Consider the following 27,573-nt stretch of genomic DNA (forward strand, 5'->3'; position numbering starts at 1 on the left):
GAAAATTATCTTGTACACACTTAAGAAATTCCTCTCCATCTAAACCTTTAACACTATGGCAGTCCCAGTCGATGTTTGGAAAGTTAAAATCCCCTACCACAACCACCCTATTATTCTTACAGATAGCTGAGATCTCCTTACAAGTTTGTTTCTCAATTTCCCTCTGAGTATTGGGGGGGTCTATAATACAATCCCAATAAGGTGATCATCCCTTTCTTATTTCTCAGTTCCACCCAAATAACTTCCCTGGATGTATTTCCGGGAATGTCCTCTCTCAGCACAGCTGTAATGCTATCACTTATCAAAAATGCTACTCCCCCTCCTCTCTTGCCTCCCTTTCTATCCTTCCTGTAGCATTTGTATCCTGGATCATTAAGCTTCCAGTCCTGTCCATCCCTGAGCCATGTTTCCATAATTGCTATGATATCCCAGTCCCATGTTCCTAACCATGCCCTGAGTTCATCTGCCTTCCCTGTTAGGCCCCTTGTTTTGAAATAAATGCAGTTTAATTTATTAGTCCTCCCTTGTCCCTGCCTGCCCTGTCTGTTTGACTCACTTCTGTTCTCAGCTGTACCCGTCTCAGATCGATCTCATTTCTCACTATGTCCTTGGGTCCCACTCCCGACCCCTTACTAGTTTAAATCCTCTCGACCAGTTCTGGCACATTTCCCTGCCAGTATATTAGTCCCTTCCAATTTAGGTGCAATCCGTCCTTCTTGTACAGGTCACTTCTACCTCAAAAGAGATTCCAATGATCCAAACATGTGAATCCTTCTCCCATACACCAGCTCCTCAGCCATGCATTCATCTGCTCTATCCTTGTATTCCTGCCCTCACTAGCTCGTAGCACTGGGAGTAATCCAGATATTACTACCCTTAAGGATCTCTTTTTTTAAAATTTCTGCCTAACTCTCTCTAATCTCCCTTCAGAGTCTCAACATTTTCCCTTCCAATGTCATTGGTTCCAATGTGGACAATGACCTCTTTCTGGCCCCTCTCCCCCGTGAGTACATTTTGCACCCTCTCTGAGACATCCTTGATCCTAGCACCAGGGAAACAACACACCGTTCTGCTTTTTCTCTGTTGGCCACAGAAACGTCTGTCTGACTACAGAATCCCCTAATACAATTGATCTCTTGGAAGCCGATGTACCCCTCGTTGCATTAGAGCCAGTCTCAATACCAGAAACTTGATTGTTTGTTCTACATTCCCCTGAGAATCCATCACCCCCCTACATTTTCCAAAACAGCATACCTGTTTGAAATGGGTATATCCACAAAAGACTCCTGCCCTAGGTGCCGACCTCTCTTACCCTTCCTGGAGTTAACCCATCTATGTGACTGTATCTGAGACTTGCCCCCCTTCCTGTAACTGCCATCCATCACATACTGTTGCTGTTGCAAACTCCTCATCACTTCTATCTGTCTCTACATCCGATCCATTTGATCTGATAAGATTCGCATCCAACAGCATTTATGGCAGATATAATCCGCAGTAACCCTTAAACTATCTTTAAACTCCCACAAGAAGTGCATATCATTGCAAAGGCCATTTTTGCTCCTTCACAATCTACAGACCCAGAAAATAACACCCTCTTATTCCTCTACAAACACTGCCCCAGGTTAAATACATAGCTATGGCTTATATTGCAAGTTTAATCAAGACTCTTATCTCCAAAAGCATATAATCAAGAAAGAATCCACTATACTCACTACTGCAGCCTTTCTCTTGGACAGACTTAAAACAACAATTAACTTATCTGATTCTGTGCTGTGAACTTCACCCAACAGTTCCTCCAAGATTAGTTGTGAATTTCACTGTTTGTTAATTTTCCCAGATGCACTCCGATGTCCAGCGATAAACAGCAAAGGCAGCAACTGTACAGATTCTTTCTCTCTTTTTCTCTTTCTCTTTCTTTCTCTCTCTCTCCCTCACTGTCCTCACCGTGTGCTTCCTTTGTCTGCTGTTCTCCCTTTTTTGACTTTTTTTTTCCTAAAGTTCCAAAACAATACAACAGCATATAAAACAGTAATTGCTGCTCCTGGAATTTAAGGAAATCACATCCAGCACCTAAAACACCTCAAAAAAAGGAGCAGCTCTTCCAGCCAGAAATTCTTCCCCTCCTCCATCTTGGATTCGCCAGAATGCAGATGCAAAATAACCTATTTAACCTCATCATAATCTCTTGACCCCACATCTGACAGTGTATCAAATTCCTCACTAGCTCTGCTGACCAGTTTAGTCTGAACGAGCATTACCCATAAATTCTCAGACCACTCCATCTGCCTAGAAATTTTTTCAAATGAAATAAAGAAGGCTTCAACATCTTTCTCATCAAAATATGGCAGAGTTTGACATATTTGTATGTATCACTACCTTCTCCTTTAATCTCCATCCTGTTAACTTGACTTTTCCGACTAAGCCGCAACTTCTCAAGTTCAAACTCTCTCTCTGCTTGCTCAAGGAAGAACCTTCTCTCTCTTTTTCCTCTCTCTCTGTCTCTCTCTCTCTCTCTTTGTTTAGCTCAGAACCTTCTCTCTCTCTATCTCTCTTTTCCTTTCTCTCTCTCTTTGTTTATCTTCTAACTCCATTTTGCTCAATTGTAATTGAAGTTTTTCTAACAGTACTACACTTGTCTGTTTCTCTGGTACACCTGAGTGTTTGAGTAATTCCCTTACAGTTTCAGTTTTGTTTTTGTTATTGGTTAAACCCAATTCTAACCTCTTTGCTAATTCTAAGAGTATGGTCTTTTCTTTCTAAAATTCTTGGCCAATTTAGGAATCATTTCCAAACCCCAGAACTTCCTTAGCAATTTTAAGAGCCATTCCCTCACTTTTAATTTAGCCAACCACAGGTAACCAAAATTAAACTAATTATCTCACCTATGAAAGATGTAGGACACTCATCGGCAAGTGGTTAAATCAATTGGGCTTTTTTTGTACCCAAAATCTATTCAAATCTGTCCAAATCTCAAATTGGATCTATCTAAACACGTTCAGATCATGAATTGGAGACTCATACTGCTCAAATCCTGGCGACGATCCCCCAAACTATTATGACAGGGGTTAAACCCCTCTGTGAATTTAAACCTGACACACAGAGATGCTCACCCCGTGCTGTAATCTGTTACATTTCAACAGGCAAAGAACCATCCCAGATTTCACTATTAAAGTAAAAATTAACAATTTTATTCTTTAAGTTTAAAAGAGAACATTAGACAACTATTTACAACTCCTTTCTCTTATAACCTATCTTTTACTGCCCACTCTACAATACTGGTCTGATAAAGAAAAGCCACAACTAAGTTTACAAAAACAATCACATTTCAAAACCAGTCAGCTTTGTTGATTCTCCTTTTGTAGACTTTCCTTTGTATAGGTCTGATTTTCTTCAGTCTTCTCCTGCACAGCGTACCTTACGGACAGGTACCTTTCAGAGAGCGATTCGATTTGCAATCTATTCTTGTTGGGGTTCATGTTAGTGCTCCCCCGAACTGTTCAAAATGTCTGGTTTTATCCCCCAAAACATCAGATCATTTCATTGGTGTGATGTTATCAAAACACTAAATTCACATTCGATTGGATTTTGGTATCTGGGGCAGAATTTGAACTGGCTGCATTTGAAATTGCTTTTGTTCCATGGCAATGCAACTCCAGCTATTTGTTTCAACCAAGTGTTACATTTTTAAATTGTTCAGGACACTCTGTGCTTTCAGTCAGGCCTTGCGAGGTTCTCTCTCTCTTAAAGGTACAGGACACACCTACACCTTCATAACAAGGGACACTAGTGGTGTCCCTTACCTCCCACATTCTGCAGGAAGAACATTCAACTGCCCTAACTGCCATTCCCACTATTCTAAATTCCCAAAGAGACTATTGAATTTTTTTTAATATAATGAGCTACCTTACCAATCCGGCACACAGAACCTTGTTTTGGTGAGAGGAGGATGATGGGTAGGAGACACCACCTAAGTAGTGTTTCGGGGAAGCCAAGCACCCAAATATATTACTTCACTCACTCAGCAGTCCCATGTCCGTTCCTGCTCAGCCTGTGCTCAGCCTATTCACGAGGTCAGTTTTCAAAGCAGAAACGTATCTCTCAGCAGCCCCCGCTCCTCTCTCCCTCTTTCCTCGCTCCTCCTGAAAAACAGCAAACAGAAGAAATGTGAACTATTGGCTCCAATATGAGAAGCTTGATGCTTTCCCAATTTGGTTGACTATTGAGGCAAATCCCACCCACCCAGTAACATTGAAGGCTTTATTGAATTCACCTCTCCTTTCTTCAATCTCTATTTACACTAACAATGTAATTGTTTTATCCTGTCTTAAAATTTGGTTTCAATTAGACATCACTTTCGCTTTCAATCATTTTCTACGAAGGTGCCGTTGATGGCAAATCATATTTTTCCCCATCTTTAGTTGACAGTGTCTTTTCTGGTTGGGCTAAGTTAGGAATAAAAACTGTGAAAGATTATATGTTAATGGTGTTTCTGCATCTTTTCAACATCTTAGTCGGTACGTTTTCACTTCTTAAAAGCCACTTCTTTAAATATCTCCAGGTTTGCAGTTTTGGCCATAGTTCATAATGATTCCTAATGATTCTGATTTTGACATCTTTCTAGAACCACTTTCTTCATTAAAGGAGGTTATTTCAGCTAGTTATTCAAACAATCATAAAGTATTGTTATGACACGGGGTAAACTCTCCTGCTTTATTTAAAACCAGCAATACAGAAAAGATTTATCCCACACAGTAATCTGTAAAACTTTGAGTAGCCAAGAACTATTCAAAGTAAATGTTAACACCTTTATTTCTTAAAGTATAACAGAATAATTAACTAACAACTATGTATAAGTCCTTACTCTAACCTATCTTTACCTTCCCTTCTATACTGGTCCAATAAAACTCCCAATTAAGATTTACAAAATAACACTTCTTAGCTCAAAACCAGGCAGCTTTCTGTTCATCTATTGGGATCTTCCTGTGGCTTCTTTTCTTCTTCTTAGGAATTTCTGCTTCACAGGTTACTTATTGATAAAGTTCCCTTTTTTAAGAGAGCTGTTTTTCTGAGCAATGTACAGATGTCGTTGGCTTGGCAGTTGTCCTATCAACTGTTCAATTGTCCCCAGTCTTATATCCCAAAGCATCAGATTGTGTCATTGGCTTTTAAGATTGTCAATATATTCAATTCAAACTGGATTGGAGTTTGATATTTTTCGGAATATAATTGACACTGATTGGCCAAATTCAAATTTGTGTTTTTGTCTCCAGGCAACGAGTTAATCAAGTTGTTCAACCGAATGTTACGTTATTACCTTACTGAGAACACTTGGTGCTGTATCCGGTAGTTCTGCTGCTTTTAACTCATTTTCATAACACCTCCCCCCCCTTAAGAAAAAACGAATCATCATAATGAAAAGATGGCTTCATTTATTTTTCTAGCTTTTAAACACACTATCCGAACATACAGATAACTTTTATATCAGTTCACCTTAATTTATTCCCATATACTTATATACATAAAACATGAAATAAAGACAAATCACATCTAAAAGCTATCAGTTAAATCCACGATAACGCATCTGTGATTACATTCTTCCAACCGCAACATGTATGATTTTTAAATTGAAAGTCTGTAACATAAGACTCCAATGAAATAGTCTCAGATTCCTATCTTTAAAACATTCCAAGAACGTAAGTGGATTGTGGTCAGTGTATACAGCCGTCTCCGACACATTGTTCATGACATCCACATTAACATGTTGGAAGGCCAGTACCAAACTCAATAGTTCCTTTTCGATTGTGGAGTGTTTTCTCTGGCGGATGGTGAAAAGTAACCAACTGGCAGTTCCATCCCATCCTCATCTTCCTGGAGGGGTACAGCTCCAATTCCACTGTCACTAGCATCGATAGCGATTTTAAAAGGTTTTGAAACATTTGTTGTAGCTAAAGCTGGTTTGGAGGTTAATATCGATTTGAAATGGTCGAATGCCTCCTGGCATGGTTCTGTCCACTGAAGCTTTGTGTTCTTCGTCAGTAAATCGGTTAACAGTGCCACTACACTGCTAAAGTTTGGAACAAACTTCTGATAGTCCAAAGAATCAAAACATCTCTTTCTTCAAGGTTGGTTGTGGATATTCCTCGATGACCATCGTCTTTGCGTTCTGTGGGGTCACCTTCCATGACCGATGTTATGTCCCAAGAATGTCACCTCTACTTTTGCAAGTTCCATTTTATTTCAGTCTGTCACGAGTTTTGCCTCTCGTAGTCAGAGAGTCACAGAGTCATAGAGATGTACACCACGGAAACAGGCCCTTTGGTCCAACTCGTCCATGCTGACCAGATATCCCAACCCAATCTAGTCCCACCTGCCAGCACCTGTCCCATATCCCCCCAAACCCTTCCTATTCTTATACCCATCCAGATGCCTTTTAAATGTTGCAATTGTACCAGCCTCCACCATTTCCTCTGGCTGCTCATTCCATACACTTGCCACCCTCTGTGTGAAAAAGTTGTCCCTTAGGTCTCTTCTTTATCTTTCCCTTCTCACCCTAAACCTGTGCCCTCTAGTTCTGGACACCACAATCCCAGAGAAAAGACTTTGTCTATTGATCCTATCCATGCCCCTCCTGATTTTATAAACCTCTGTAAGGTTACCCCTCAGCCTCCAACGGTCCTGGGAAACAGCCCCAGCATATTCAACGTCTCCCCACAGCTCAAATCCTCCAACCCTGGCAACATCCTTGTAAATCTTCACTGAACCCTTTCAAGTTTCTCAACATCTTTCACAATGTCATTCAAAGAGCTCTGCCAACTGTACCATGTGATCTTTCCAGGAATTACTAAAGATTATTACATCATCCAAATAGACTGCTCAGTTTGTGAACATAGCCACAACTCTGTTCGTGAGTCTTTGGAATGTGGTGGGCACATTCTTCATTCCAAAGGGCATCACTTTAAACTAATATAGCCCATCTGGGTTACAAACGCAGAAATTTCTTTCACCAACTCTAATAAAGGTACCACCAGTGACCCACGCATTAATTGGTGATGTAATTGGCTTGTCCGACTTTCTCGATGCAGTCCTCCAATCTGGGAATTGGATATGAGTTGGCGTTGACCTTGGGTAACAATATTAACCTGTCATCCCCTTGGGAAAATGTCTGAGTTTCAGAGCTTTTATCTGCCACCTGCTTCATTCTACACTGTGCCCTTTTAACGTGCTGTTTAGCTACCTCACCTACTTGATTTCGTCTCTGATACATAATCTAAGTGTGAGATCTCCGACTTTGGTCCTGTCAAATTTTCTTTAATTAATTTCAAAGGGCCTCTCACTTCATGACTGAATATTAACTCAAAGGGAGTAAACTGAATAGATTCATTTGGGGCAGTTCTAATGACAAACAACACAAATGGGATACCTTTATCCCAATCATGCAGGTAATCCTGACAGTACGCTCTCAACATGGACTTCAAGGCCTGAGATGGAAATGTGTTGCTGGAAAAGCGCAGCAGGTCAGGCAGCATCTAGGGAACAGGAGAATCGACGTTTCGGGCATTAGCCCTTCTTCAGGTTCAAGGTCTGATACCACCTTTCTAAAGCTCCCTGGGATTCATGATGATATTCACTGGGATTAAAGTGCTGTATACCGAAGCTATCCATAACTACCTTAAACAGCCTCGCAGTAAAATGTGACCCTTGGTAGGACTGAATCTCTCTGGGTAGCCCATACCGTGTGAAGAAAGATACTAACTCCCCTAGTACCCTTTTTGCCTTGATACTCTGTAATGGAATTGCCCCTGGAAATCTGGTAGACACATCCATTATGGTTAACATCTACTGGTTCCCACTTTTAGTTCTCGGGAGGGGACCTACACAATCGATTCTAACCCACGTGAAAGGTTCTTCAAATGTGGGAATTGACAACAAAGGTGTTGGTTTTATTACTGCCTGTGGCTTACCGACCATTTGGCATGTATGACAGGTATGGCCAAAGGTAACCATATCCTTGTGCATTCCAGGCCTTAGCCTGAGTCTTTCGTACCTCTACATGACCCCCTAAAGGTAGTTCATGTGCTACCTGTAACGTCTCCTGTCTGTATGCTACGGGCAACACAAGCTGGTGCACTTCGGCCTATTTCTCCTCTGCACTAAGCTGCCGTTTCTGTCTGAGGATTCTATCTTTCAGATCATAACCTTCCAGAATATTCTCTGCCTCCTTTTCAGAGTACGCTTCCACATATATACGTTTTATCATCTTGTCTTGCTATTGCAAGTCTCTTCATCTTTCAGGAGTAATCACGTCTGTCTATCCCTCTGCCTGGTCAGGTTTTTCCTGCATCATTACATCAAGCAGGGTATCCGCAAACTGAACCTCAACTCCTTCATCTTTCTCTTTACTTTTTACTTTGTGCTGTGTTTTATGAGAGTGGGATCTGGTTACCACACAGACTGGGAAAATACCAGGATATTTCTGCTTTAACTCCTCAGTTTCTTGGTCTTCCTTGGGCTTCTCCACAACCAAGGGTGTCACTCCCACCTGGATCCTGCCAAATCATTCCCAAGAACAAACTGAATTCCTGGAACGGACACTCTGTCAATCACTCCCACTGTAACTTCCCCAACCTTGGGTTGGCACTCCAACCTGATCTTACTCAGGGAAACACTAAATTTCTGTCCATCTATCCCACAAATTACCACACTCTCGTGTAACAAATCAGAAAGAATGCATATTCCCTCATCCCTTATTATCAGGGACTGGTTAGATCTGTATCTCACAAAATTATAACTTCTTGTCCTTCTCCCCCTGTTCTTTGAGTAACCTTTATCCACAGAGTTGAATCTTTTGTAGAGATCAGATACTAACCCCATACCCAGCCCCTACCTCGGCTGTGCACTCTCCTGCAGCTCCTCGGCTCTTATTGGGGTCTCCTTTACCATCTTCACTAAGGCCACTGGCTCTGCTTTTTTTCCCACATCTTTTCCCATAGTGCCTTTCTTTAACGAGCAGCACTGTGTCTGTCCGTGTCCTGCCTCCTGGCAGTGCCCTTCCAAACGCACTGGCACTGTCATTTTCTGTATCCCACTTCATTACAGTGAAAACACCTGAGGCCTTTCATCTCCTGTCCACCTCTTGGGATTATTTATCCTGTGGGAAAATCATACCAGTGTGCTCGACTCTGGGTTTCGTAGTGTAGGATCTTTTGTTCTCCCAACTTCTATCCCTCACTGGACAAAATTCTGGCCAGAAGCTTGCCTTATGCACCAACACGTACTCATCTGCTAATCCTGCTGTCGTTCTCACTTCCTGAACTGTCTGTACCTCCACGTGAATTCTTACCATCTCTGGAAGCAGGAGAAGACAAAGGCAGTCTGTACTAAACTATTTCTCTGACATCATTCCGTTTCTTTATTTGTTCCTTTCCACGAACCAGCTGATGTGTTGCCGGGGAATCCAAGCCCAACCACAGGGATTTCTGGACTCCCTCCCTGCACCCGCCCAATGACCCAGCTCCCTCTCCAAATTTAATGCTCCTTCAATCTATCTCTTCATTTTAGATATTGTCACCTGACCCAATATCACATTCAGTGAATCAACATGAACACTGTTTAATTTGTCATGATAAAGGTCTTTTTAAATATGTTTGGGGACTGTGTTGTGGTAAAGTGCACGGTGATGGTGCTATCATGGTCAGTGTAGATGTCTTCCAAGCAGGTGACCTGGGTTAGATTCCTGGCAATCTCAAATTGAGATTTTTTACAATAATCAATAGGAAACCCCAAAGAAAAAAAGGAATTGGATCATTTTGAAAATACATTTGGCTTTCATTCCAAACAATAAAATGCAAAGTAGGAGTAGACAAAGGCAGACTGGATGAAACTGTTTACCTGCTGCATTCTCTCACACCTCCTCCCTCCCTCCCCCCCCCCCCCCCCCCCCCCCCCACTGTGATCCCACTGAGATGGCTCTGGCTGTGCTCCGTCTCTGGGGGAGGTATACCCTGGGTAGAGGAACCTGGGACTTGGGCAGAGGGTGGGCTCTGAGTGAGAGACCTGCGGATGTTTCAAACAGGTTCTGGCAGCCAGTGTCCCTTTCACCGTGTGCACTGAGCAGGGGGTGAGTATCGGTGTGTTTCTGTCTGTCTGTGTGTGAGAGAATGTGGGCAGTGTTTGAATCTCAATCCCAGTTTTGATCCTTTAACCTCACCCCCTCCCTGAACCAGCCCCTCCTAACGCAAGCCCTTGGTGCAGAGTCTGTCCCAAATGGGAGAGAGGAAATGTGAGAGACCATCAAGAGAGCTCAGACCAACCGGAATGGTGAATATGCCCTCTTTAATCTCGCCACATCTTTCCTTATCTCCTGGTTGTACCCCTCTGATTTTTCCTCTTTTCCCTCTCTCTGTCTCTCTCTTTGCCTCTGATTCTCACTCACTGTCTGTTTCACTCCATCTCTCTCTCTCCCTCTCAACCTTTCTCTCTCACATTATCTTTCTCTCTCTCTCCTGACAGACTCTCCTTTTTTTCTTTTTCTCTCTTCCTTCATCCTTTGTCTCTGTTCTTTCCCACTTTCTTGCTTTCTTTCTTCTCTCATTCTCTCTCTGTCTTTCCCTCTCTTCTTGATTTCTGTCTTTCAATCCTGAATCTGCACCCCCCCCCCCCACGTAAATTTAGCCCCTGTCCCCCCCCCCCCCATGGTCCCTGTCCCCCCCCCATGGTCCCTGACCCCCTCCATGGCCCCTGTCTAATTGCCCTCCCCTGTGCAGCTCCATCTATCCTGAACTATCCCTCTGTAGTTCCTCCATTATAAACCCACTGTATATAAAAGCCCCTCAGTATCTCCGTCCATCAACAATACCCTTGCCCCGTGCTGTGTCCCAGTCTCTGGTCTGGAGGACAAAGTGAGCGTGTGCAGAGACTAATGTGTCTTTTGACTGCGTACCATAATGTCATGGAGTTATAGAGTCATGCAGCACGGAGACAGACCCTTCGGACCAACCAGGCCCCACCGACCATGTTCCAAAACTAAACTATTCCCACCTGGCTGTGCTTGGTCCATATCCCTCCAAACCTTTCCTATTCATGAACTTATCCAAATGTATTTTAAATGTTGTAACTGTACCTGCATTCATCACTTCCTCTGGCAGTTCATTCTCAACCAAAACTACTAAAAATTCTGCCCCCCATGTCATTTTTCAACCTTTCTCCTCTCACCGTAAAAATATACCCCTTTGGTTTGAACGCCCCACCCGAGGGAAAAGACCCTTGTCATTCTCCTTATCTATGCACCTCAAGGTTTTTTAAACATCAATAAGGTCACTCCTCAACCTCAAATACAACAGTGAAAAAAGTCCTCACCTTTCCAGTCCATGTTTATATCGGAAACCCTCCATTCCTGGCAACATCTTGGTAAATCTTTACTGAACCCTCTCCAGTTTAAAAATATCCTTCCTATCACAGGGTGATGAGAATTGCATATATTCAACCAGAAGAGGCCTCACCAATCCCTGTAGAACTTCAATATAATGTCAGTTCTGACATTACTTCTATACTCAAAGGTCTGTGCAATGAAGGCAAGGGTGCTAAATACCTCCTTAACTACCCTGTCTACCTGTGATGCAAACTTCAAAGAAATATGTCCCTGAACCCCGAGGTCTTTCCGCTCTGCAACACTACCCAGGGCCCGACCAATAAGTCCTGTCCTTGGCTGTATGACTACAATGCAATACCTCACCTGTATCCAAATTAAATTCCATCTGCCATCCCTCAGCCCTTTAGCCCAATTGATCAAGATCTCCTTGTAACCTCAGGTAACATTCTTCACTGTCTGTTTCACCAATTTTGGTGTCGTCCACAAACTTATTAACCATGCCTCGCATATTCTCATCTAAATCATTCATTTCAATGACTAACGGAAGTGGAGCCAGTACCGCTCCCTGTGGGACACCGCTGGTCACAGGCCTCCAGTCTGAAAAACAATGATCCACCATTACCTGCTGTCTTCTACCATCAAGCCAATTACATCCAATTGGCAAGCCCACCCTGAATCCCATGTGATCTAACTTTACTATTTAGTCTAATGTGCAGAACCTTGTCAAAGGCTTTGCTTAAGGCCAAGCAAACACCATCTACCACTCTGTCCTCATTGGTTTTTGTTACTTCCAAAAAACAAACTTAACTAAGTGTGTCAGACATGATTTCCCTCACACTAAACCATACTGACCATCTCTAATCAATTCTTTCCTCTCCACCCTGTGTAAATCCTATCTTTCAGAATCATCTCCAAAAGCATGCACACCACCGAAGTGAGACTCACGGGTCGAACGTTCCCAGGCTTCTCCTCACATCCCTTCTTAAACAATGACATATTAGCCACACCCCAGCCCTCCAATTCTTCACCTGTGTTTATTGATGATACAAATATTTCTGCTAGGGGCCCTGCAATTTTCTCCCTAACTTCCCACAGTGTCCTGGGACACACTTGATCAGGTTCTGGAGGTTTATCTGTCTTTATGTTTTTTAAGATCTCCAGCTCTTCCTCTTCTGTACTGTAAACTTTTCCCAAAACATCAGTATTTATTGCCCTGATTTCTCTCGCATCCAATTCCTTCCCAACAGTAAAACAGAAATATTCATTTATATCCCTCCCATTTCTTGAGGTTCAACACAAAGACAACCTTGTTGATCTTTAAGGGGTCCTATCTCTCTCCAGTTGCTCCCTCATTCTTAATGTATTTATAGAATCTCTTTGGATTATCTTTACCTTACCTGCCAAGGCTACCTCCTATCCCCTCATTGCCTTCCTCATTTCCTTCTTAAGGATGTCTCTTCACTCTCTATACTCTTCAAGACATTCTGTTCATCCCAATTGGCTCTCTGATAGTTTTTTTTTTATTCTTGACTTGAACTTCAACATCTTTATTCATCCATTGTTGCTAATCGTACCAGCCTTGCCTTTCACTCTAACAGGAACAGAATGTTTCTGGATTCTTGTTATCACACTTTTGAAGGCCTCCCGCTTGTCAGTCATCCTTTTACCTGCGAACAGAATCGAGAATGTGGTGCTGGAAAAGCGCAGCAAGTCAGGCAGCATCCCACGAGTAGGAAACCTGCTGTGTTTTTCCAACACCACACACACTCGCAACTCTGATCTCCAGCATTTTCATCCTCACTTCCTCCTAGTTCCTTTTACCTGTGACCAGTCTACCCCAATCAACTTTTGAAAGTTCTTGTTTCATACTTTTAAAATTTGACTGACTCTAATTAAGAACTTTAACTTTCATGGAAGACCTGTGCCTTTCCATAACTATTTTAAAACTTTATGGTTTTATGGTCACTGCTCCCAAAGTATTCCCTGACTAACACTCAGTCACTTGGTCTGTCTTATTTCTCAAGAGAAGTTCAGGTTTTGATCCTTCTCTAGTAGGAACATTTATATCTTGACAAAGGAAATTTTCTTGCAATTTAACAAATCCTTCACCATCAAACATTTTAACACTCTGGCAATCTGAATCAATGTTTAGAAAATTTAAATCCCTTACTATTTCAAACTTATCATTCTTATATATATTTAAGATCTCTCTATATATTTGCTCCTCAATTGCCCTCTGACTGTTGGGGAGCCGATAGTACAATCCCATCAAGGTGATCATCCCTTTCTTATTTCTAACTTCAACTCATATATTTTCATGAAATGGTCCCTCAGAAATATTTTCTCAAATTACAGCCGTAATATTTTCCTTAATCAAAAATGCAACACTCCTCCTCTCTTGCCTCTCTTTATATCCTTCTGAAAAAACCCTAAAACAGAACATTGAACTTAAACTGCATTTATTTCAATGCAAGAGGCCTTATTGATAAGGCTGATGGACATTTCCATTCCTCAAGAGAAAGTGAGGACTGCAGACGCTGGAGATCAAAACGTGTGGTGCTGGAAAAGCACAGCCGGTTAGGCAGAGCCAACATTTCAAGTATAAGCTCTTCACCACGAATGGGAGGATGGCCCAAGCGGGGCTGAGACTTAAATGGGAAGGGTCTGGGAATGTGATAGGTAGATGGAGGAGGGTGGAGCAGATAGGTGGGAAGGAAGATGGACCGGTCGCTCAGTTCCAGAGGGTGGTGCCTGGTTGGATGTTTGACTCTGTGATAAGGAGGGGGGAGGTGAAATGAAGAAGCTGGTGGAATCTACATTGATCCCATGTGGTCGGATGGTCCCAAGGTGGAAGATAATGTCTTCTTCCTCCAGATGTCGGCTGGCTGGAGTTTGGCGGTGGAGGAGGTCCAGCACTGGCATGTCCTTAGCAGAGTAGTGGGGGGGGGGGGGGTGTTTGCCAAACTCTAACCACCTTGAGGTAGAAAGCCTCATCTTTTACCTTGGGCCCCTCCAACCACACGGGATCAATGTAGATTTCCTCGGTTTCTTCATTCCCCCCACCACCTTATCCGACATTCCAAATTGGCACACCCCACTTGAACTGTCCTACCTGTCCATCTTCCTTCCCACCTATCCCACTCCACCCTCCTTTCTGACCTATCACCATTACCTCTCTCCTCCATCAACCTATCACATTCCCAGCTACCTTGCCCCCAGCCCGAGATCCCTCCCACTTATCTCTCCCTTGGGCCATCCCCTAATTTCTAGTGATGAGCTACTCTCCTGCTCCTTGGATGCTGCCTGACCGGCAGTACTTTTCCAGCACCACACTTGTCGACTCTTCTCCATTCCTCAGCCAAGTTCTGTAATACCGATGACATCCCAGTCCCAAGTTCCCTTACATGCCCTGAGTCCATCAGCCTTATCAATAAGGCCTCTTACATTGAAATAAATGCAGTTTAAGTGTTCAGAATTTCTCTGTTCTGACTTGTTCTTGTCTGTCTTTTCTAAATATCTTGCTGTTTTCTGATTCAGAACCATTGTCATCTTTCTTTCCATTTTCAATGTTACTTCGGAAGCCCCCACCCACCTCTCTAACTGTTTACAAGTTCCTAATATTGAACTGGCAAATCTCCCCACCAGGATATTGGTCCCCTTATAGTTCAGGCGAATCCCATCCTTTTTAAATCTCTTCTGTCTGAGAAGAGATCCTAACGATCCAAGAAACTGAATCCCTGTACATTACAGCACCTCTTCAACCATTGATTTATCTGCCCTGTCCTTTTATTCCTTCCCTCATTAGAACTTGGCACCAGAAATAAACTAGAGATTACTACTTTTCATATTCTGTTTATTAACCTTCTACCTAACCTCTTACACTCACTCTGTAATGCTTCAACCCTTTCTTGTACAATGTCATTTCTATCAATGTGTACAACAACTTCCGGCTTCTAACTCTCCCCTTTGACAATCTGTTTCAAATATTTTGAGACGTCCTTCACCCTGGCACCAGAAAAAGCAACATACTATCCTAGATTCGCACTCACTACCGCAGAAACTCCTGTCTGTGCCCCTCGCATGTGAGTTCCCAAAAAATATTAATCTTTTAAATCTTGACAAACCTATTTAACATAAAATTCATTCTTAGTGCCCAAGATCTGACAACCATTCCTATTTTTCCCATTCAATGATACCCAAAACGGAATATCTGTTTGAGAGAGGAATATCCATAGGAGATTTCGAAACCACCTTCATACCCTTCCTGACGGGCAGTTATCGATCTGAATGATCGTGCTGTGATTATCACACCTCAATGTCATCACACCTCAATGTCTCTTGCAGGCTGTCAGTAACATTAATCCGAAAAAGAAGAAACTCTCAGTAGCACCTTATATATAAAATTAATAGACAATAAACAATAGATGCAGGAGTAGGCCATTCAGCCCTTCGAGCCTGCACCGCCATTCAATACAATCATGGCTGATCATTCCTAATCAGTATCCTGTTCCTGCCTTATCTCCATAACCCTTGATTCCACTATCTTTGAGAGCTCTATCCAACTCCTTCTTAAATGAATCCAGAGAGTGGGCCTCCACTGCCCCCTGTGGCAGAGCATTCCACACAGCCACCACTCTCTGGGTGAAGAAGTTTCTCCTGAGCTCTGTCCTAAATGGTCTACCCCGTATTTTTAAGCTGTGTCCTCTGGTTCGGCACTCACCCATCAGTGGAAATATGTTTCCTACTGCCAGAGTGTCCAATCCTTTCATAATCTTATACGTCTCAATCAGATTCCCTCTCAGTCTTCGAAACTCAAGGGTATACAAGCCCAGTCGCTCCAGTCTTTCGGCATAAGATAATCTTGCCATTCCAGGAATTGACCTCGTGAACCTACGCTGCACTCCCTCAATAGCCAGAATGTCTTTTCTCAAATTTGGAGACCAGAACTGCACGCAGTACTCCAGGTGTGGTCTCACCAGGGCCCTGTACAGCTGCAGAAGCACCTCTTTGCTTCTATACTCAATTCCTCTTGTTATGAAGGCCAGCATGCTGTTAGCCTTCTCATTACCTGCTGTACTTGCATGCTTGCCTTCATTGACTGGTGTACAAGAACACCCAGATCTCTCTGTACTGCCCCTTTACATAAATTGATTCCATTGAGGTAGTAGTCTGCCTTCATGTTCTTGCTACCAAAGTGGATAACCATACATTTATCCACATTAAACTGCATCTGCCATGCATCTGCCCACTGCCCTAACTTGTCCAGGTCACCCTGTAATCTCTTAACATCCTCATCACTTTTCACCCTGCCACCCAGCTTTGTATCATCAGCAAATTTGCTAATGTTATTGCTGATACCATCTTCTATATCAAAAATTTCCAGCTCCAGTAGCGTATATTAAAGCTGCTGCAGTTAAAAAGCTCGTAGTTGGATCTTGGGATCGGGCTGGCGGTCCGCCGCGAGGCGAGTTACCGCCTGTCCCAGCCCCTGCCTCTCGGCGCTCCCTTGATGCTCTTAGCTGAGTGTCCTGGGGGTCCGAAGCGTTTACTTTGAAAAAAAAAATTAAATACCTTTCCTTACCCAGAGATTTAAAATGAAGCATGCAAAAAAAAGTAAAAACATTAAAAAGAAATCAAACACTTCACTGAACAAATGAAAAAAACAATTCCTTCTCAATAATCCACCATTCAGTTTTCACTGTCCACATAGACAAAAAACTCTCCAGAGCCATCCATATCCAGGCCTCTCCATAAGCTCCATGTATAAACAACCTGTCCCTCTTCATCTACCTTTTTAACTATTTTTTTTTCTCAAAACTTATCCACCACTGACAGCAGACTCACAGATCTATAGTTCCCCAGCTTTTCCCTACCATCTTTCTTAAATAATAGCACGATGGTAGCCACTGTCCAGTCTTCTGACACCTCAGCCTTGGCTGTCAATTATACGAATATCTCAGCGAAAGGGCCAGCAATCTGTTCCCCAACTCCCTCACAGTCTGGCATTTTACAAAATCACAGCATCATTTTATTCCAGAACATGTGATGTGAAGTCAACAAACAGTCCGCCTTCCATCCACTTCTAACCTACACCATGGAGACAGCAGAAACTGGTATGTGGGAGGGTCTGGTCAAACCACTAACCCTGCAGAGTCCTTCGAGAAGAATAAACCTTCCAGAAACAATGACCCAATGGTTACATTTGTCTCTATGGGACTCGACCAGCCATGACTCTCCTGTCGTACACAATAGCATGAAACTACCTAACAGCACGGAGAAAGTGAGGACTGCAGATGCTGGAGATCAGTGTCGAGAGTGGGGTGCTGGAAAAGCACAGCAGGTCAGGCAGCATCTGAGGAACAGGAGAATCAACATTTCGGGCATAAGCCCTTCATCAGGAATGAGGCTTGTAGGCCGGGAGAGATAGATGGGAGGGGGCTGAGGGGTGGTGCTGGGGTGAAGGTAGCTGGGAAAGCGATAGGTAGATGAAGGTGAGGGAGAAGGTGATAGGTCAGGGGGCTGTGGGGTGAAGCAGTCAGATGGGAAAGGTGATGTACAGGTCAGGAGGGCGGTGCTGAGTTGGAGGCTTGGGTCTGGGATAATGTGGGGGGAGGGTAAATGAGGAAACTGTTGAAATCCACATTTAACCCGAGTGGCTGCAGGGTCCCAAGGCAGAATATGATGTATTCATCCTCCAGGGAACACTTCCCCAATTATAGCACTTGGAAAGCATCTGGATGGATATTTGAATAAGAAGGGTTTAGAGAGATAAGGGCCAAATACTGGCACATGGGACCAGATCTGTTCAGGGCGGACGGCTTTAATGGTAGGGTCTGTTTCTGTGTTGTACACGTCTATGACTCTAAGTCATCAGTATAGAGAAAACCATGAGGCATGGTCATTGGCAGGCCATTTGGCTAAATGTTGAAAAATGTTTAGGTCAGCCCTGTGCCAGTACTTAGTCAGTCTGCCCCATGCACTTCCCAGTTGTTATCGAATCATAGAGATGTACAGCATGGAAAAAGACCCTTCAGTTCAACCCATTCATGCTGAACAAATATCCGAAATTAATCTAGTCCCATTCACCAGCACTTGGCCCAAATCCCTCTAAACCCTTCCTATTAATATACCCATCCAGGTGCCTTTTAAATGTTGTAATTGTGCCTGCTTTCACCACTTCCTCTGGCAGCTCATTCCATACACACATCACTCTCAGCAAGAAAAAAACTGCACTTTGGTCCCTTTGAAATATTTCCCCTCTAACCTGGAACCTATGACCTCTAGTTTTGGACTCCTATCACCTGGGAAATAGACGTTGTCTATTTACTCTATCCTGGCCACTCCTGATTTTATAAATCCCTACAAGATCACCCCTCAGTTTCTGACGTTCCAGGGAAAGTAGCTCCAGCCTATTCAGCCTCTCCCTATAGCTCAAACCCTCCAACCCTGGCAACATCCTTATAAATGTTTTCTGAACCATTTTCACAACATCCTTCCTAGTGGAGGAAGACCAGATTCGAAAGCAGCATTCCAATAGTGGGCTAACCAATGTCCTTCACAGCCACAACATGACGTCCCAACTCCTATACTCAATGCACTGACCAATAAAAGAAATACAGGAATGCTTTCCTTCTCAGTTTTTGTGTTTCTCCATGCACCTACGTCTTGTACTGAGGTACCTTCGTACCTGAGATGGCACCGTGCTTGATGACATTGTCACACATTTCACTGTACTCCTGTACTTGAGTACATGTGACAATAAAGCTTAAGTCTATATCTAAATACCAAACACCTTCTTCATTACCCTGTCTACCTGCCCTGCACCACCTCCTCTGTAATGTGGACATTTATCAAGATGACACTATTTATTTCCCCAAGTTCTCTCGATTCCATCTTCTTCTTCACAATAAATACTTCTGTAAAACATTTGTTTAACATCGCCCATGTCTCCTGTAGTTCCACAGGTGGTCTTGCTGATCTTTAAAGGGGCCTATTCTCTCCTGAATTACCTTTTTTTCCTTAATGTAATCCCTTTGGATTCTCCTTAACCCTGCTTGCCAACGCTATCTCATGTCCCATTTTTGTCTTCCTGATTTCCCTCTTATGTACACTTTTACTGCCTTTATACTCTTCTTGGGATTCTCTCGATCCCTTCTGTCTACATCTGACATATACTTCTGACTTATTCTTGAGCAAAACCTCATTTTCTCTTGTCATTCAGCATTCCTTAAAGCTACCTGCCTTGCCCTTCACCCATATGGGAACATACTGTCTCTGGACTCTCGTTGTCTCATTTTTGAAAGCTTCCCATTTTCCAGCTGTCCCTTTACCTGCGAACATTTGTCCCCAGTCAACTTTTGAAAGTTCTTGCCTAATATCATGCAAATTGACCTTCCTATAAATTTAGAACTTTAGCTTTTAGATCCATTCTACCTTTCCAATCATTATTTTAAAACAAATAGAATTATGGTTCCTGGCCCCAAAGTGCTCTCCCACTGACACCTCAGTCACCTACCCTGCCTTATTTCCAAAGAGTAGATCAAGTTTTGTTCCTTTCGAAAGTACATCCACATACTGAATCAGAACATTTTCTTGTGCACACTTAACAAATTCCTCTCCAACCAAGTCATTAACACTGTGTCAGTCTCAGTCTATGCTTTGGAAAGTTCAAATTCCCTAACATTACCAGCCTATTATTCCTACAGATAATTGAGATCACCTTACAAATTTGCTTTTCAATTTCCCCCGACTGTTTGGAATCTATAGTACAATCCTAATAAGGTGACTTTCCCTTTCTTATTTCTTGGTTCCAACCGAATAATTTCCCTGGATATACTCACAGGAATATCACCCCAAAGTACAGCTGTAATATTATCCCTAATCGAAAATATGCCTCTCTCTCCTCTCTTGCACCCCCCCTCCCTTTTCAATCCTTCCTCGAGCATCTATGCCCTGGAACATTAAGCTGCCAGTCCTGTCCATCCCTGAGCCTCGGTTCTGTAATTGCTATGATGTCCCAGGGTGTTTGACAGACAGAGCTCGATTGTCCTGTGTTCCATGTCCTGAGTTCATCTGCCTTACCTGTTAGACCACTTGCATTGAAATAAATACAGTTTAATTTGTCACTCTTACCTCGCTGTCTGCTTTTTTCCTGCCTGCCCTGGTGTAATTGACTTGCCTCTTTTCCCAACTATACCAGTCTCAGACTGATCCCTTTCCTCACTATCTCCCTCGGTGTCAATTCCATCCCCATTTCCCCCAATCCAAGCAGCTGGACCAACTCTCCCACCAGTATATTAGTCCCCTTGCAATTCAGGTGCAACCTTTCCTTCTGATACAGGTCTCTTCTACCCCAGAAGAGATTCCTCTAGCCCCCTATTCCTACTCCCACTGGGACACGGCACTGGGAGTAATCCAGATATTACTGCTGTCGGAGTGACCGCAGTCTCTGAGGCAAGAAGACTCTGAAGGCCTGGGCAATTCAGCAGGAACAGCAGTTTATTCCAGCGGGAATCGATTACAGCCAGGAGAGGAACTCAAGACCATCACACAGGACAATCCAGCTCTCTCTGTCAAACACCCGCACAATACCATTCTTACACTTTCTGACATCAAAGTTATGGCAGTCTACAAACTAACTGTTCGTGTGCAGTTGATCATATCAAGCCCACAAGTCAACCAACTGGGCGATGATTACATCAGGTCTGTAAATCAATTACATCCAATTAATAATCCAATTAACACGGCATTTTGATGACATCAGGTCACTGTCTATTACATATCTACCAGTCAGATTCAAACACATGGTGCCTGTTTGCTGATGTGGTCACTTGTTTATCTTGTAACCTTTGTCCCTGAATATCCTGTGATCTGCTGAGGTTCTGCCCTGCTCACCCATATCAGTTAATCATTCCCAATGTCTCCGTGGGCGAGCTGGCGTGTCTTTACTGATGCAGAGAGTCAATCACCTTCAAACATCTTATTCTATGGTTGTGTGAGATATTGTACTATATGTTTCTTTATTTTTATATTAAGGTCCCTTTATTTGCCAACCCACTCACAATCGCTCGGTATTTACTCCTTCCGCATTTCATTCAGTCATTCATCAAACTGTGGTCTCCCCACTCCCCAGTGCACTATCTCACCCGAAACTATGAAAAGATGAGAATACTAATCCCCCTCAGAACCATCTATCGGGACTTGAACAGCTTGCAGGACATCAAACAAGTTGTCTCCATCAGCACGGACCTGTTAGATACAGATTGAATGGGGTCTCTGTCCCCTTTAAGAAATGATTTGGAGAAGCCGGTGTTGGGCAGGGGTGTACAAAGTTAAAAATCACACAACACCAGGTTATACTCCAACAGGTTTAATTGGAAGCACACTAGCTTTCGGAACGACGCACTTTCATCGGGTGATAGTGGAGGGCTCATTCCTAACACAGAATTTATCGCAAACATTTACAGTGTGATGTAACTGAAATTATACATTGAAAAATTGATTGTCTGTTAAACCTTTCATCTGTTAGAATACAGTGATAGTTTCACTTCTTTCATGTGTAAATCACAAAACTATTTTTTTTAAAAGTTGCATTCTCGGGTTAGCTGTTAACAATGGTGATTACTAGACAATATGTTGAAGGTGTTAGCCCCCTGTGTTCTCTGTCTATGACCTGATGTTTAGATTGATTCTAGTCTAAAAAGTGAGATAACAGAGTTATACATAAATTCATGCAGTTTTTGAGCTCAGAGTTCCTCATGAATGTTTGCTATTTTTGAGCAAAGTGCACTATAACTCTGCAAGTACAAATTCACCCCACAAAATATATGTGGGTCTTTGTCTGTGTGTGTGTCTGTCTGGGTTAGGGAAAGTGTATGTGTATGTGTGTGTGTGTGTAGTGAGTGCAAAGTGTCTTAAGTCTGTGAGGGTGTGTGTGTGTGTGTGTATAGTGCAATGGTGGTCACCTGTAATGTGACATGACCCAAGGTCCTGGTTGAGGCCCTCCCTATGGGTACCGAGCTTAGCTATACACATACACCGGATCTTCTCAGATGAGGAGGAACGTGACCGACACCTGGAAGTACTCAGGGATGCCCTCACAAGAACAGGGTACGATGCCAAATTCATCGACCGCCAGTTCCGACGTGCCACAGCAAGGAACCGTAATGACCTCCTCAGGAGACAGACACGTGCTGCAACCGACAGGGTACCCTTCGTTGTTCAGTATTTCCCAGCAGCTGAAACATTATGCCATGTTCTTCGCAACACATTATCAATGAGGATGAGCACCTCATCAAGACCTTCCCCATACCTCCACTACTTGCGTTTAAACGACCACCAAACCTCAAACAGACCATTGTACGTAGCAAGCTGCCTGGATCTCAGAACAACTCCACACAACCCTGTCACGGTAAGTGCTGTTAGACGTGTCAGAGTGTGGACATAGATACCACCATTACACGTGGGGACACCTCCCACCTTGTACGTGGCAGGTACTCATGTGACTCAGCCAACGTTGTCTATCTTATACATTGCAGGCAAGGATGCCCTGAGGCAGAGAGCACCGCAAAACAATCAACAGACAGGAGGGTTCCCTCCCAGTTGGGGAATACTTCAGTGGTGCAGGACATTCAACCTCGGACCTTCGGGTGACCATCCTCCAAGGTGGACTTCGGGACAGGCAGCAGAGAAAGGTGGCCGAGCAGAGGCTGATAGCCAAGTTCAGTACCCATAGGGAGGGCCTCAACCGGGACCTTGGGTTCATGTCACATTACAGATGACCACCATTGCACTATACACACACACACACACACTCACACACACACAGAGGCACACCTATACACACATACACATGGACACACATACACACAGACACACACACAGACACCCACACACACTCTTATAGACACACACACTCACACATGCACCCCCTCACAGACTTAAGACACTCTGCACTCACTACACAAACACATACACTTTCTGACACTCACAGCCCCCAACCCAGACACACACACACACACACACACAGACAAAGACCCACATGCCCACATAGATTTTGTGGGGTGAATTTGTACTTGCAGGGTTACATTGTACTTTGCTCAAAAACTGCATGAATCCATGTAAAACTCTGTTATCTCACTTTTTAGATTAGAATCAATCTAAACATCATGGCATAGACAGAGAGCACAGGGGGCCAATACCTTCAACATAATGTCTAGCTATGACCATTGTTAACAGCTAACCCGAGAATGCAACTTTTTTAAAAAAAGGTTTTCTGATTTACACATGAAAGAAGTGAAACTATCACTGTATTCTAACAGATGAAAGGCTTAACAGACAATCAATTTTTCAATATATAATTTCAGTTACATCACACTGTAAATGCTATAAATTCTGTGTTAGGATTGAGCCCTCCACTATCACCTGATGAAGGAGCGTCGCTCCGAAAGCTAGTGTGCTTCCAATTAAACGTGTTGGACTATAACCAGGTGTTGTGTGATTTTTAACCCTTTAAGAAAGTTACTGTCAAATAGCGCCTCCGTGAAATGGAATGAATGAGGGAGGAGACCGGCAATAGGGAGTGAAATCTCAAAACCCAGCTGTGGGAATCCGTTTACTAACCCCTCTGCTTTTATAAAAAACATCTATAATTTCTGATTTGGTTAAATCATATAAGCCTGATATTCTTTCTCATACTCTCTACCCTAAAAGGACTCACACCCTCATCCCCCTCCTACAACTACCCTCCGGGATCGACTTTTTAAGTTCCTGCCTAAATTCCTATTTTCTCTCCTCAGGACCTCGTCCTTTTCCCATCCTGTATCATGGGTTCCAATGTGTACAGCAACATCCTGCTGGTCCCTCTCCCCTTTGGGAATATTCTGCACCCTCCCTGAGATAGTTCTGAATTGTCTGTAGTGAGGGGATATTTGAATAACTGCCTGGATCCAGTTTGGGAGCTCTCTGGACAGATTTCAGATCGCATCATTGACTCACTCTTTATTGGAGGGACAGTGAGGTGCAGCAGCACTATATTTGAATTCAGGCCTTTCCGAAGCCGTTTTCAATGTATTTGGTTGGGCAGTGTGTTGGGAAGGTGACCCAGCTGGTTACTGCAGTTACTGAATTGAGTTGTCTGCTTATTGAAGTGAAAAATAGTTAAATTGTCTTCAACTGAAAAAAAATAGTTTGGTCCGGCTTGATTTTAAAATTGATCCTCCTCCTAAGAGTTCTGTAGTCTCTCATTTTAAATAATGTTCTGCTCTCTGTTATTCCTGTCAAGCAAACAACCTCAAGCCACAGCCACATTATACTCCAGGTTCCTTTTCCTTCCCATTTACTCAACCCAGTAGTTTAATGTGATTGTAAATAGTTGAGGTCTCAGCATTGATCCCTGTGACACTCCATTAGTTACCAGTCTGAAACTGAAGCCTTTATTCTGATTCTCTGTTTCCTGGTAATCAGGCTTTCATCTTTTACCCTGCTTATATATTATCACTGGCAAAATGCAACAATATCTTATGTGGCATCTTTTACACGGCTTCTTGGACAGAGCTTTATAAAATCATGAGGGGCCAGAGACAAGATGAATAGCCAAGGTCTTTTCCCCAGGGCAGGGGAGTCCAAAACCAGATGGTACAGGTTTAAGGTGAGAGGGGAAAGATTTAAAAGGGACCTGAGGAGCGACATTTTCATGCAGGGTGTGTGTGTGTATGGAATGGGCTGCCAGAGAAAGTGGTCCAGGCAGGTACAATTACAACATTTCGGAGACATTTGGACAGGGACATGAATAGGAAAGATTTAAAGGGATAAATAAATATTGTACTGTTTCCAGAACACTGAAAGGAAATGTAATTTTGAACAACTCTATTATAGTCCTTGTCCAGAATTGCATGTGAGACAATCTATTTTACTGAATTTGCCTGTGCCAAGGATGTGTTTATGGGATGTTACTCTATTGGAGCAGTTGCTGTTTGAGATAAATAACCCATTATCCTGCTAAGTTTTCCAATAGTTATTCCAACTCTTTTGTCTGTAATTTGATTTTGACTTTATTGTCACATGTACTCAGTACAAAGGTACAGGAATACAGTGAGAAGTGTATAATGTCACCACAAAATGCACCATCTTAGGGACAAATACCTCGGTACAGAATCTTACGAAGAAGGTAGAAAGAAAAGAAAGAACAAACTTAAAAATTAAACTTTTTTTATTTTTAGAGTAATATTAGTGCTGCATAAAATATATGATGTCAGGAGTGTGATGGAATCCTTCCCACTTGCCTGGATGGGAGCAGCACCAACAACACTCAAGAAGCTTGACACCATCCAGGACCAAGCAACCCGCTTGATTGGCACCACATCCACAAACATTCAATCCCTCCACCACCGGTGCTCAGGAGCAGCAGTGTGTCTATCTACAAGATGCTCCGCAGAAATTCACCAAAGATCTTTGGGCAGCACCTTCCAAACCCATGACTGGTTCCATCCAGAAGGACAAGGCCAGCAAGTACCTGGGAACATCACTGGCAAGTTCCCCTCCAAGCCACTGACTATCCTGACTTGGAAATAAACCATTGTTCCTTCACAGTCGTTGGGTCAGAATCCTGGAATTCCCTCCCTACCGGCATTGTGGGTCAACCCACAGCAAGTGGACTGCAGTGATTCAAGAAGGCAGCTCACCACCACCTTCTCAAGGGGCAAATAGGGATGGGCTGTCAGTGCTGGCCAGCCAGTGATGCTCAAGTCCCATAAAACAAATTTTAAAAATTGAAGTGAGGTTAAAAGCTACATGTTGCAGACCCTCTAAGTTTTAAAAGGAAAATAAATAAATAAAGTGCAAGTTCAAACATTACAATCTTTCTTAAGTGCTTAGCCTCGGTGAGATCAGAGGCCCACACTAAGGCCACAGCTGGCCGAGAGACTGCGCATGCTGAGCCGAGAGATCACCGCACCGGGCCGAGAGATCACCACACCGGGCCGAGAGATCACCGCACCGGGCCGAGAGATCACCGCACCGGGCCGAGAGATCACCGCACCGGGCCGAGAGATCACCGCACCGGGCCGAGAGATCCCCGCACCGGGCCGAGAGATCCCCGCACCGGGCCGAGAGATCCCCGCACCGTGCCGAGAGATCCCCGCACCGGGCCGAGAGATCCCCGCACCGGGCCGAGAGATCCCCACACCGGGCCGAGAGATCCCCACACCGGGCCGAGAGATCCCCACACCGGGCCGAGAGATCCCCACACCGGGCCGAGAGATCCCCGCACCGGGCCGAGAGATCCCCGCACCGGGCCGAGAGATCCCCGCACCGGGCCGAGAGATCACCGCACCGGGCCGAGAGATCCCCGCACCGGGCCGAGAGATCCCCGCACCGGGCCGAGAGATCCCCGCACCGGGCCGAGAGATCACCGCACCGGGCCGAGAGATCACCGCACCGGGCCGAGAGATCACCGCACCGGGCCGAGAGACTGCACATGCCGGGCCGAGAGATCATCATGCCAGGCTGAGAGATCATTACGCCTGGCTGAGAGATCACCACAACTGGCTGAATATCGTCACGCCAGACCGAGAGGTCTGCAGGCCGGGCTGAGAGATCACCACACCACACCACACCACAGGGAGATAGGTGTGCCGGGCTGAGATAACACCATGCTGGGCTAAGTGATCCTCAGGCCGGGCTAAGTGATCGCTATGCTGGGCTGAGAGATCACCATGCCAGGCTGAGAGATCACTGCACTGTGCCAACAGATCAGGGCACTGGACTGAGAGATCACTTTGCTGTGCTGAGAGAGCACCACACCAGGCTAACAGATCACCACACCAGGCTGAGAGATCACCGCACTAGACTGACAAATTTTCACGCCAGCCAAAAAGAGCACCACGCCAAGCGATCGTCATGCCAGGCCGAGTGACGCCACGCCAGGACGGGAGATCCCCATGTCAGGCCGAGAGATCGGCGCGCCAGGACAAGAGATCGCCATGCCAGTCTGAGAGATCCCCAAATTGATCCCCAAATTAATGTCCAAAGACCCCACTGGCAGCTCCATACACTTTAACTTTCCTTAGCTATTTTAAAACTAATCGAATAGCAGTTAGTGCTCCCCCCTCTAATACCTCAGTCACTTGCCCTGCCTTATTTCCTGAGAGAAGGTTGGGTTTTGCCCCTTCTCATGGAGGACCGCCTTCATATTAATTGAGAAAATC

The sequence above is a fragment of the Chiloscyllium plagiosum genome, unplaced genomic scaffold, assembly GCF_037043375.1.
Source record: "Chiloscyllium plagiosum isolate Xiang-an unplaced genomic scaffold, Cpla_swu_hap1 HiC_scaffold_29, whole genome shotgun sequence".
Taxonomy (NCBI): domain Eukaryota; kingdom Metazoa; phylum Chordata; class Chondrichthyes; order Orectolobiformes; family Hemiscylliidae; genus Chiloscyllium; species Chiloscyllium plagiosum.